The following is a 14,492-nucleotide window of genomic DNA, read 5'->3' on the forward strand; positions in this document are numbered from 1 at the left end:
TTATACAACTCTACAACAAACTGGACAACGTGAATATACAAAGTTCTTGTTTTTGATGGTCCTATGTATTGTTGCATATGTGTTGTTCTAAAGCTTGTATTCAGTGACTTCCAAAAATTTCCCAAAAATACAAACAAATTTTTATATCATTTTGTACGTCAGGATTTTTAATCGAATCAACTTATATGTAACTAATCAAAATATGGTAAGGGATATGATGTTGTAAAAAAGTAACCACCCTAATGTGGACATTAGGGCGGCCCAAAAAACAACAAAGTTTTTTTTTTGAAACGCCACCCACCTAATTTTTTTCCATTCGACCCAAAAACCTGATATATGAAATTTTATGGCGATCGGTTAACGTTAACCCATGCCACCACAGTGATCATTGTTTCCATAGTAATTGCATGGGACCAAAGGTGCATTTGTCACGAAAAATCTCTAAAATCCGCATAGTAAACATATCCCAGCAAAAAAAACGTTACAAAATGATGCCTTTTTATCATACTTTTTGGTAGTCGTAACTACTTCCAAATGAACTTACTGACCCATTATTTGAACAAGGGCATGTTGAACAGAATAACTAACTAGTTATTCTATGGCTCCCGAGGTGGTGGCGAAGGCGACCCTTGGGCAAAAATTCTAATAAATTTAGAACATTCGATCATTATTAATTTTTTATTTATTTTATTTATCTTTTAAAACTATGATAAATCTTTGTAAGAAAAGGCGTAGCTTTTTTACATGGGTTATTCGCCTCATGTGACTTCCAAATTTTTCCTAGGTATGTAATATTTATGTGATTAATTTTTTATTACGCTTTCTTATATTAATGTGTTTCCTTACAATACTTCACCCATTTAAAAAGGTACTCATAACGACCCGTACATGTTTTCCTTATTTATTCAAATAAGTTTGTTTTAAAAACACCTGATGTTATTCTACTACGTACGCAATAATAATATGTAAAAGTAAAGGATAAAAAATTCCTTGCTATAATTCTATTTCAAGGACATGACATTTTTCTCCCTCATACCTATGCTGAGAATATTTTCAATTTCGTTCGCATTCGAAACATGTGCAACTGTTGCAATGATTATATAAATCATTTCTATGGTTATTTCCTCTTTACAATTCCAGTGAATACTTGTTGTGCATAAAATTTTAGTTTCTGAATGCAAAGTTTACGTTAGGTAATCTTTGAGTGGGTGCATGATTTCTGCAGAATGTTACATATAATTTTAATGTAATTTTATAAATGTAATATACTTAGAAATATTGAATTGAATGTTGAAATTTTTCACCATCATGATCATCAAAAATATTTTAATGAATGTTGAGATTTTGAAATTATAGAGAAGTGTTACTGAACCTAATGCTCATATCGTATTATTTTTGTCGTAATTAAAATTTTAAAGTGAATCGTAATTAATTGAACAACTAGGTAATAAGTATTGTATTTCACAAAACTTGTATGCATGTGTATGCATAGATATTATTATGCATTTATTACTTTGATTTAGAAGTCACTGCAGTAGAGATAACACTGTGCGACAAAAAAAAAATGACAAGGAAAACTGAGTAGATTATGAAAGTAGAGCTAAAATATGAGACACGTGTATCGGCGTATTTAAAGTTTACATCGGCAGAAAGTAGGCAGGGCAAGTTCCGCCCATTTCTAGTTTTTTTCGATTTAAGATATTATGGAATCCTTGCATTTTAGGTATATAGTGTTTTGGCAACTTTACAGAGGAATGTGTGGGCAATATTTTTGTTTTAAATTTTAATCCTCATGCAGTTCATCAAATGTGTTTTTGATCCTTTTTTCGAACATTTTTTAAAAACTCCTTTAAAATGTGATCATATCAAATCCAAATATTCTTTAGGGTTAAAGTCGGACTTCATCTGAGTTTATTCAAAATTGTCCCACAAATCATAATTTTAGAGAGATGACGTCAAAGACAAAGATATTCTTCGTCAAATTTCACTATGGATTACTAAAGGAATGAAATGTATATTTACATTATATATCATAAAAATAGCAGTATCAATTTTGCTGAAAAAACATGAAAATATTTCCCAATTTTTTTGATGAAATTTTGTCCTTCTTTTTCGAGTTGATACATGAAAGTAATATGAAACTTGGTTCTAGGTGAAAAGTGTCAAAAGATGAAAAATTTTGCACAAAATTACACTATGAGTTTCAGAATAAACCATTTATCTAGGTATACCAGTTCCTTTAGAAAATTAGATTACAACAGTATATGGCGAATAACAAAATTCCTTTACAATTCCATTTGAAAAAAATTAAAAAAATTTTTTGCGAGCACATCTACTATTTGTGGTATAGAGGTAAAGGAAAAAAATCCGGTTTCAAATCTGCTCGCGTTCACGAAATTGGCCAATGCGCGCAAAAGTTATAGCGGTTTTTATTCTCATATAAAGAAAAAATATTTAAAAATATCTTTTTTGTTGTTATGAGAAAATGTATGCATAAATCGTTAACAGCATTCCATATCTATTCGTATATGTTTAAATAGTTATTAAGTTTATTATTATTTTCGCGGAAAATCAACAAATAATAAAAAATTTTTGAAGTAAATTCAAATTATCCTGTCCCAGAATCCGTACAAACCAAAACAAAGAATATATGCGGAATCTAGACAATGCGTAGAAAAATATGATACCAAATTTATAGAGATTGGGTACATAAATTGCATATTATAGCAACAACAAAAGAGAAAAACTTATTGTAGGAAAATATTGTTGCAAATATTTTTTTGGTTTGATTCTAAAAATTAGAAAACAATATTTGGGAGTTCTCAAACTATTTTGCTAATTTGCTATTTTGCTCAAACTATTTTGCTGATTTTCCGATTTTCAAGGTATCTATATCCGCGGTTTTAGTAGATGGATTCGATCGCGGAAGGCTTCATTAGAACCGTCGGGAAAAAAAAATAATTTCACGCGGGTTTCAAAGGAAATGGAATGACAGTTGTAAATTTTACACGCAAAAAATAGGTTTTGTAAGAAAATTCACGCATCAAATTTTGGCCTTTCGACTCCAATTACTAGGATACTGTAAGGAGCACACTCATGAGATATGCATCAAACGATGTAAAATCACGAGTTCTATAATCGTGTTAAGAGTTTGGAATATTATTTTTTTGCGCATCAGGATTATTAAAAAAAATTCAAAAAACCCCGAAATTCCGGCTTCAAAATGTCAGCATCAATTTTAGGTGGATGCAGTGGATATATCGAAAAATCATAGACTACAATCTCGTTGCCCATGAAGTATTCTGTTATTCTTTCATTGGGGATAGGTCCATAAAATGTAAGGTTAAGCCAGAAATCGTCTGGGAACATAAAAAAACTTGTTGGCTTCAACCCATTTTTACTTATTTTTCTACATTGATACCAACACAGCTTCCTCGAAAATTAATTTTAATGGTCGACATTATGGGATCCCTCCTAAAACACTTCATTTTAAAGAATTGTAGTTATACTTTATAAAATATGTTAACAGTTCGCGAATTCTGATAGGGTGAAACTCGGATTCATCGATTGCAAAACATTTTTGTTATTCACCATATATCAAGCTTTTTGTAGAAAATTAACTTATGTTGAAACTGAGGTATGGGGTATTGTAACTCGCGATCAGTTTTACTATACCACAACTTTTGACCGCATTTCGGTTAAATAAACTGTTTTAGCCCGATTCACCGAGGGGTTTCTTCAAATAATATTTTGAGCGGAAGCTGTGGTCGTACTAATGTAAAAAAATCGGAAAAAATCGTTGAAAAAAACGAGTTTCATTATGTTATTTTCCAATAAGTGGTTTTACAACACAATGTAGAGCTTAAAGCTCAAAGGAGAAGTTAAAGAGTACACTTCAGAGTTGAAGTTTCTAATGTATGATTTTTTAATATATCCACTGTATCTACCTCAAACGTATGATGAAATTTTGAAACCAGAAAAATTGGGTTTTTTGAATTTTTGTTCTAATCGGGACGCGCAGCTGGATTTCACTAAAAGCTTATTATTTGATTATAGTACTCACGGTTTCCCATTTTTTAATGTATAACATGAGGGTGTAGCCCTCACAGGATCACAGTAATCTGCGCCCAAACATGAAATTTTTGTGCGTAAATTTTTCTCAAAAACCTATTTTTTTGGTTTAAAATTTACAAACGTCAATCGATTTCCGTGGAAACCCGCGTAAATTTAGTTTTTTGCGTTCTGAATCTAACAAGCCACGACGCGTAAAAATCCACCCACTAGATCGGCGCATATGATACCCCTCAAATTTTGAAAATTTGCAATAAATTATTTTGAAAATATCGCATATTAAAACGCGTTTTGGATGTGTCAGTTCTACTCAAATAAATAGATCGATACGCGTGTTTAAACTGCGCGAAAACAGATATCCAAAAACTCTCGTAAATCCAGAGATATAATAGATTTTTTCTAAAAATTGAGTGCGATGCTACATCCACGGTTCTTAATGGATCGCATTGAAACGGCATAGAATGATGTATTTTTTAATGGTGATTATTGAAATCGGATGCGCATAAAATGTAAATGAACTTCGCGGAAATTATGACCATTTTACTGTGTTTTGCACCCTAATATGCAGCAGATGCTACATTGTGGTCGCCAAATAGAATTTGACAAACTGTACATCAAATAAGAGGGATTGATTCGCTGTGTTGGAAAATCGGATGCGCATCATGTCATTTTCACAATTGCGCGGTTTATATGCATCTCAAATGTTGTAATATTCAATATAACATTATTTTAACGTTATGCCACCATTGGAATTCCTTGTGATTTGATATAAGGTTCTAATAATATTATCCAATAGGAAAACTATAAGCGAAAAATTTGTTACAACGAAATATCATCATTATTGCGTGAAATTTTGACGAAAATGCCGAAAAACTCAAACATTTTTTCTCCAACTTTTCCTAGAAAACCATAAAAAAACAAGTAAGAACAGACTATAGTCGGACGGGGCCGACCATGTGATACCCTATACCACTATCCCTGTGCACTAGCTTTCCGGGCTAGCTGTTATAAGATGTGCATTAGAAATTTTACCAATTTTCACACAAAAGTTTTGATCAATTTAACCCGCTAAATATTATCCGATCATACCGTTGACTTGCACGCTACTTCTTCATCTCAAACCAAAACTACGTTTAAAATTTCGCGCCGATCGGACTATTATTGCGACCTACAGAGCGGCTACAAAATCGAGCAAAAATTTTGTTTTTGGTCCATTTCATCCCTTTAACATTTCACGATCATCGCCAAAAACTAATCAGTTCTATTCTGGTCCAAACCCGACCTCCATACTAAATTTCGTGACAATCGGTCCATAATTGCGGCCTCTAGCTTGATTACAATTTTTAATGGACGGACAGACGGACGGACGGACGGACACACATCGCTAAATCGCTTTATCTCGTCGAGATATGAAGTTTGGTATACCACATGAGGGGTCTACGACGAATATTTCGCGGCGTTACATGAATTTTTGGGAAAACAAACTTATTATACCCTTTTCCACATTGTGGTATAGGGTATAATAAAATTAGAATAATATGATTTTAATTTTTTCGTAATATTTTCTTCGTATTTTTGCAAATAACTTGAATACTATAGCTCCAACCTTCACAACTTAGGTTTCATTTTACTCCTCAAAATGTCTGGATGCTTTTATAATTTTTTTATATATTTTTCGTAAGTATGAGCGCTATTGTTTCAAAAATATGTTTGTAAATACGTGAAATTATTTAAAAAATTTGATTTTTCGCGAATCCATTGAGACTTTGCGATTATTTTTTGCATCATCGCAAAGGTCACGAATTCAGTTCACGATAATAGGATATAACAGCTAACAATATTAAGCCGCGATTTTTTTTAGAATTTTTTCTAATTATCATAATTAAAACAGTCATATCTTTTGCGCGCAACGATCAAAGTTAGTAACGAAAACAGATTTGGAATGCTGATTTTTTTCTTAATCTATGTGCCAAAAATCATTGATGTAGTATCAAAATTTTTTTTTTGATTTTTTTGAAATGAAAAAGACAATTCGACACCTCCAAATAATAGTATGCTAAGTTTAAAAAGTGAGTTTTGCAGGAGAAGCTCTCAAAGTTTGGAAATTTTTTTGAACTTCAGTACTATGCTAAGTCAATATTTGTTTATAACTTCTGTTCGGATTGACCGATCATTACCAAAATTAGACAGAATTTAAGTTAAAGAACGTTCGACACCTCCAAATAATAGTTTGCTAATTCTGAAAAGCGAGTTTTGCAGGACAAGCTCTAAAAGTTTGGAAATTTCTTTGACCTTCAGTACTATGCTAAGTAAATATTTGTTTATAACTTCTGTTCGGATTGTCCGATCATTACCAAAATTTGACAGAATTTAAGTTAAAGGACGCTAAATATAAAAATGTAAAGAACTTGAAAACATGGTAAGTCGACTTAGCATACTATTGTTTGGAGGCGTCGAATTTTAGACATTTTTCCTGATATATGAGGTTGAAATTATGTGTTTTAATTTTGGACTGTTCATTTTACATAATTCCATACTTTTTGGGAAAATTGTTAAAGAAAGAAATGTTCCTTATGAAATTTCATTATGAGTCTCTGAGTAAAAGAAATCTGTAACCATAACATTCTTAGCAGCCCTTGTTTTTGATATAGGGTTTATCCAGATTGTCGTTGTGATTGGATACTATAAATATCTGCTAACTTAGAAACATTTATGGATCTCTATTCAGCTTCTGAATGCAGTCATTTGCGACTAGAAAAAATGGGCGACACATTTTTTTCCAAAATCAGATAAATAAATATTAATGTACAAATTACTAATGACGAATCTATCATTAGCTTTTATTCACAAATAATAAAATACTTACCCCCAGACTTGTTGCTTAATTTTGTCACACGAGTTAATAACGAACAACAAACACGCAAAGTATTTTGCAGAAATTGTTCTCATTATTGGATATGGATCGAATGAATAACGAGTGATGACCCCACATCACATAACTCATACGCAATATGGGTCAATTAAAGCATCACGTCCCATTTAATTGTCAACACAATGTTAATGTATTTGACTTCTATTTTCTTTTGTCCATTCTATGAATACGACAAACCCTGCTTATTAACTCAATTGCCAACAATGGACATTTTGAATCATGAAGAGACGAGACAAACAAGTCAACAGATATGTTAACAGACGATTTTCACATTTGACCCCGTCCGTTCCTAGATATAGGGTAAATTTTAGGTTTTGTGGATTAACATGCTGTTCGTGGTCAGCATATTTATTTGCAATTCATACAACGATATACATACATACGTACGTATATGTATATGTATGCATTCATATTTGAATAAAATTTGATTACAATGACGCTCATTGATGAACATTGCCATTGAATACTAACAGCAATTCATGTTGGACTTTTTGCCCTGTCATTTGCCATATCCACTATCTCCCTCTGGTTTGAAGTGTGTATTTGTGTGTGTGTTTTCTACTTGTTACATGCTGAGTAATATATGCGCTTCACACTCCAGTGACGAGTTATACATAGCACCATGAGATTGTTAAGATGAAAAATAAAAGGATTTGGTTCGTTGATAATGTCCCTAGGGGATGATGACTGTGGGACTGCTTCTGCTGTTGCTGATGATGATATAGCATTAAAATCTACTTTCCCCACATCTATTACGTGCATACAGATTGTGTGTAAGTATGTAAAATACAGGAAGTGGGCATTGAACAAATTCGCTTAGTTGAGTATTTAAAAAATATAAAGGATTTAATCAAGATCTAAAAAGTACTGAACGTTGATCAGAATACCAGTGGATTTTGGATATCAAATTTTCCATTTCACATTCATCCTAAGAGGACTAATAAAACTTTGAGTGTAATTGTTAGGGTAGTAACCCAAGTTAAAACCAGTAAGGAAAGGATCAAAGTCGGGCGGGTCCGACTATATGATACCCTACACCAATGTGAATATGTAAAATATAAATCGGAGCTATATCCAGATCTTAACCGATTTCGATATAATTTGGCACATTTATTTCCAGACCGAATTCAGTCAGACATTCCAAATATCATTGAAATTGGACTTATATAGCGTGTTTGGTGCAGCAAATACGCGAAATCGGCCGAAAATATATATGGGAGCTGTATCCAAATCTGAACCGATTTCGATATAATTTTGCACATTTATTTCTAGACCGAATTCAGTCACACATTCCAAGTTTCATCGAAATCGGAAATATATAGCGTGTTTGGCACAGAAAATACGTGAAATCGGCCGAAAATATATAAAGTGTTATATCCAAAGCTGAACCGATTTCGATATAATTTGTGACATTTATTTTTAGACCGAATTCAATCACACATTCCAAATTTCATCGAAATCGGACATATATATCGTGTTTGGTGCAGCAAATACGTGAAATCGGGCGAAAATATATATGGGAGCTATATCCAAATCTGAACCGATTTCGATATAATTTGGCACATTTGTTTTTAGACCGAATTCAGTTACACATTCCAAATTTCATCGAAATCAGACATATATAGCATTTGTGGTACAGAAAATACGTGAAATCGGCCGAAAATATATATGGGCGCTATATCTTAATCTAAACCGATTTCGATATAATTTGGCACACTTATTTGTAGACGGAATACAGTCACACATTCTAAAATTCATCGAAATCGGAAATATATAGCGTGTTTGGCACAGAAAATACGTGAAATCGGCCGAAAATATATAAAGGTGTTATATCCAAAGCTGAACCGATTTCGATATAATTTGTGACATTTATTTTTAGACCGAATTCAATCACACATTCCAAATTTCATCGAAATCGGACATATATATCGTGTTTGGTGCAGCAAATACGTGAAATCGGGCGAAAATATATATGGTAGCTATATCCAAATCTGAACCGATTTTCACCAAAAGCAATAGCGTTCTTCCTATGGCTAACAAAATTTTAGTCCCCAATTTTCAGCTGAATCGGACAAAAAATGCGACCTGAACGTTGCGAGCAAAAATACATGGACAGACGAATGGACATGCATAAGTCGATTCAGAAAGTGATTATATGTATATCCCCAAAATGAAGTATGGGTCTATTTCGTTTCCTTTTGTATGGTACATACAAATACACAAAGACATAATACGCCTTACCACAGTGTGGTGTAGGGTATAGCAAGTAAAAAAAATATCAGTCAGCTTTACCAACAGAGGTATACCATCAGACTGTGTGAATTGAAACACCTATTTCCCAAAAAACGTATGTATTTAGGGGACTTTCAGAATTTTGGGCGTATGAACTTGCAGAAATAGATATGGTTTAGGTTAAAATCTCACAAGTTTTGCGGGGGGAGTACCTAAGGAAATAAACCAACATAGTGCATTTTGAAAATGTGGGTCTTATTTTGGGAGCCATTCCTCTCGATATGACCTATTACACTGAAAGAAAAATGCTTCGTTGTATCAATGAACGGGTTTCATTGATTATTTTCCATTGATGCTATGAAATGTTACATTAATACAATGAAATGTTTTGTTAATGCTATGAATTCTTACGTTAACTAAAATTTAATGATTTTTAGTTTCATTGAATAAATGAAACGGATTTCATTGATGTAATGAAACTTTTTATTTCTTTAAATTTAAAAAAATATGTGAGTATTGAAACTATGCTAAATAGTATGTGCTTAAAAAACTAGTATTCAAACATCTTTTAAGAAAATTGTCGAAAATTGGATATATTTGATGTTTTTAGTTGGCTCCAAAACTTAATGATATAGTGTCATTAAATAAATGAAATAGTTTCATTAAATATATTAAACAGTTTCATTGAATAAATGAAAAAATTTCATTAAATAAATGCAACAGTTTCATTAAATAAATACTATTTTGCGGAATGAAAAAAGGGTCTGTAATAATGAAATCTTATCTATATTATGACCCTTAATTATCATTTTTCTTCTAATTATTTTTCTTTATTAAACAAATGTTTTAAATTTTCCACAATCATAAACAGAACAAATTTATAAATCTGCCACGTACATATATATATATATGTGTGTATAGAATCACATACATCAAACATACATATGTATGTACGAATATTTGCAGAAGCGTCACTAACAGCGTAACTATACAAAAATGCCTTACTTGCTTTACTAGCGATTGGCTTTGATATACATACAGTGGCGCCCATACAATTAAGAACGACATCGTATTAAAAAGTATTTAACTTGCTACGTTCCAAATATTTGAATATTTATATGGAACAAAATTTGTAAATAAAGTAGAGGGTAAGCACTTTCAAATAAATCCAAAACATGTTTCAATTCTCCCTCGTTTATACGAAAGAAACCACGATTTATTAAAATAGTCATAAATCGACCTGGCCACATAATTAAGAACGATATAAGTAAAGGTTACTTTAAGGTAATTTTTATACACAATATGTGAATATATCGTTATGTATTTTAGAAATCAGTTACTTTGATTCATTTTTAGTATCAAATGTCCTTCAATGGTCATATTATTGAGTCTAAGTTTGATAATTAGGGCATACCTAAGGTTTTCCAAAATTTGCCCATCATTTGACAAATTTATTTTATTTTTGGGATCTAAAGCCACAGTTTTGGCTTCCTCTCATTCCCTCGACGACGCTCCGAACGATACATTGTGGTTGTCGTTCCATAATCGGCGCTTAGTTACCCTTAAATTGGTTTTTACCTCACTTCTTTGAGTCCTTTACTAGGGAATTGTCTGGGAAATAGTTTCGTATGAGCCATTTCCACCTTATAAATCGCTAGGATTGTTGTCTGCAGGTAGTAGACAGGAAATAAAAAAATAATTTCGTTTGTACAAAAAATTGGCCTAACGGTACACCGAACAAAAATGAAGATTTATAAGGTGGAAATGTCTCATACGAAACTATTTCCCAGACAATTCCCTCGTAAAGGACTCAAAGAAGTGGGGTAAAAACCAATTTAAGAGTAAATAAGCGCCGATTATGGAACGACAACCACAGCGTATCGTTCAGAGCGTCGTCGAGGGAATGAGAGGAAGCCAAAACTGTGGCTTTAGATCCCAAAAATAAAATAAATTCGTCAAATTATGGGCAAATTTTGGAAAACCTTAGGTATGCCCTAATTATCAAACTTAGACTCAATAATATGACCATTGAAGGACATTTGATACTAAAAATGAATCAAAGTAACTGATTTCTAAAATACATAACGATATATTCACATATTGTGTATGAAAATTACCTTAAAGTAACCTTTACTTATATCGTTCTTAATTATGTGGCCAGGTCGATTTATGACTATTTTAATAAATCGTGGTTTCTTTCGTATAAACGAGGGAGAATTAAAACATGTTTTGGCTTTATTTGAAAGTGCTTACCCTGTACTTCATTTAGAAATTTTGTTCCATATAAATATTCAAATATTTGGAACGTAGCAAGGCAAATACTTTTTAGTACGATGTCGTTCTTAATTATATGGGCGCCACTGTATGTACATAATCATTATCATTAAAATGTTTGTCTCATTTTTTCTACTTGTGTATCAAGGCTTATTCTCTCGGTATGTTATTCTCTGTTGTTCCTTGTTATGTATTTCATTGTTGTTATGAAGTAAATTCAAGCTGTGCGGTGTGAATGTGCGTGTGTGCGTTTAACAAGCAGAAAACACGATTAGGCAAAACAACAATAAGCGCTGGCTTAAGTTGATCAGCAAATTTTCAACAACGTTGTTTTAGTTGACATTATAACGCCGCCAAGTGCGAATGAAAAAAATTTACGATTTGTGTATTTAACTTAGAAAAGTAAGTATGTAATTATTGGGTAAACTATTTCTGTTAAGTTTTATGTATTCATTTGTTTATTTAGGTGAATTTTCATTTGTTTGTTTTTTTTTTCTTTGTAAAAGATGTAAGCGATAGAAAATCTAAAGAAGAGTGTGATGACGGAGAAAATGCCAAGAGCTAGGTGTCCAGCGACAAAAGACAAATAAATTACTAAATTTTTTTATGATTCTCAATTTTACTTACTGGTGACACAACGCCCAATAGGATCATAAACTTCGTTGAAAGTAGGTATGAAGTATTTAATGTGAAAACAAAATACAAATATTAAACCAAAACTCTTTCATGTAGTTTTTATGTGTACAGTTGTTTTATGTGAATTTTGTATGTTGTATCCCAACATCATGGACGTACACAGGGGATGACTCAGCGGCAAAATATGAAGGTAAGTTATTGTGTAGAAAACCAATTATTTATTAGCAAATTGTTTATTCTTTCAATTTTACTTACAGATGACAACGACCAATGGTTTCATTAATGTATGTAGTTAATACCTAAGGAATTAAAAATGACGTCTTGTACCCAGGTCAATTCATTAATGAAAGTATTTCTTTACATCAATGAAAGTATTTCATTACACTAATGAAGATATTTAATTATAGAAATAAAAGTATTTCATGGCATTAATGAAGAGTTTTCATTGCATCAATGAAGAAGTTTCATTGAATTAATGAAGAGGTTTCATTGAATAAATGAAGAAGTTTCATTGCATTAGTGAAGAGGTTTCATTGCATTAATGAACAAATTCGTTAATTTTACTTCAATGAAACTCAATGAAACTTTTTTTTTTTTATTCAATGAAGCTCTACGTTGGCCCAAAATCAATGACAAATTTCATTGATCAAACGTAAGATTTCGTTTATATTATGAAACGTTTTGTTTCAGTGTATATCAAGAAACATGCACTTGCCAACGAAAAACATCATATCGCTGTACAGAATGTTACTAGGAGCACATTCGATAACAATTTCCAAAGGATTCTCGCACAGACCCTTAACCGCACTTAAAGAAAAATGTTGCTCATTTGTGTGGGTGGTACCCTACACTTTTGAACATAATCGAAGTTTGGACAAAATATTTCGAGATCCAAAGTTTGGACCAAATTGGTTGGTCCGTTGTTGAGATATTGCGCTTACTATTTTAGCGGATTTCTCGAACTTTTGTGGGGGAGGTATCCGAAGGAGTGGACCTATAAGCACCATCTTTGAATTACATCTAATATTCGAAGATATATATACAAAGTGTGAACCAACGCAGTATTCGGTGAGTGAATACCATATGTAGTGTCTGTAGAGTACGATAACTCTCCAGTTCGAATATGGGCAATACCTGTCCACAACTTCCGGTACTTCCCCCCGAATATTTAAATAATGTCACTAAAATTGTATGCATGATAGCTCTTTAACGGCTCAACCAATTTGCTCCAAATTTTGGATCTCCTAATATTTTGCCCAATAGTTTAACTTCTAAAATGGTCCATATTGGTCCTCTCCTTGGGATACCTCCCCCACAGAAGTTCAACATTTTTTGTAAGTGCAGTTTAGAGTCTGTTCGAAGATCCTTTGGAAATGTATACCGATGCTGTTTGTTGTAGCATACTGGTCCAAAAGTTCTACGATGACCCACTGAAATGACTAGTGGGCGCGATATCTATCGAAAATATATGACTCCAAAAGAAGATCCACTCCCATAATTGACTATGTCGATCCATTCTTTTATGTACCACCTCCGCAATATTTTCGAATTTTAATCCTAATCCACATTTTGGTCGGCAAGTTCAAATGTACAAATAGGGCAAAAAATGGCACAATGTGTAGTGGCTGGAGCGCACGATAACTCTCGAACGGATCAGCCGAAACTGTCCAAAATTTGGACTTCAAATCCCTTTAGTTTTTGTTGTAACAACTTGTGTTCGCTAATGAGTAAGTCCTTACTCATTGAGATAATGACCCAAAAGCTCCAAAAAACCTGCCGGCACCAACTAAAGTGAGTAGCACGTAGGATAACCCTCGAAGGGAGAAACCGATTTGGTCCAAGCGTTGTACATCGTATTATATAGACGTCAGAAGTATTGTGTGTTACTTATTTTCTTTAGGTCCGAGGCTGAGGGTATATCTCTATTTTTGCTTGTTTAAGGCGCGATATCTCTGGTAGCTTTAGTAAAAAAAAACTGAAAATATACTTAAATGTTTTGCTGATGAGCAGTATCACCACAGCAAAAAATAAAGAAAATCAAAAACATCATTTTGAAGAAGTGACCCATTTCACTTAGAAATCCCCATATGTATGTCCTTAATTAAACCTCTGTATATGTGTTCTTGTACCACGTTCGACATACTGTTCGGAGTCGGCAGAAAAAAAGCATCCCCAAGTAATTCTTAGAAAGTCGTCGTCGAGGAATTTGTATCCCTTATTAAACGAATTTATTTCAATACTAAAAGAAAGTTATAAACTACCTTAATTCACTTAGCCAATGCTGTTGTTATTTATGCGAATATTTTCTGTAGTTTCAACAATTTTACCCTTGTTTGATTTGCAAGTA

The 14,492-nt window shown here is 32.7% G+C and overlaps 1 protein-coding gene and 1 long non-coding RNA gene across 2 annotated transcripts in view; one reads left to right on the forward strand and one right to left on the reverse strand.

Annotated features, from left to right (window-relative positions):
* LOC141389159 (uncharacterized) overlaps positions 1 to 14,492 on the reverse strand; it is a 101,927-nt gene that overhangs the window by 64,317 nt on the left and 23,118 nt on the right. The window lies entirely within an intron of this gene.
* On the forward strand, positions 12,018 to 12,481 carry LOC141389161 (uncharacterized). The gene is made up of 3 exons (XR_012408997.1): positions 12,018 to 12,181; positions 12,242 to 12,335; positions 12,403 to 12,481. It is a non-coding gene; the product is annotated as an uncharacterized lncRNA (long non-coding RNA).

The sequence above is a fragment of the Musca autumnalis genome, unplaced genomic scaffold, assembly GCF_047663935.1.
Source record: "Musca autumnalis isolate F117 unplaced genomic scaffold, ASM4766393v1 scaffold_1, whole genome shotgun sequence".
Taxonomy (NCBI): domain Eukaryota; kingdom Metazoa; phylum Arthropoda; class Insecta; order Diptera; family Muscidae; genus Musca; species Musca autumnalis.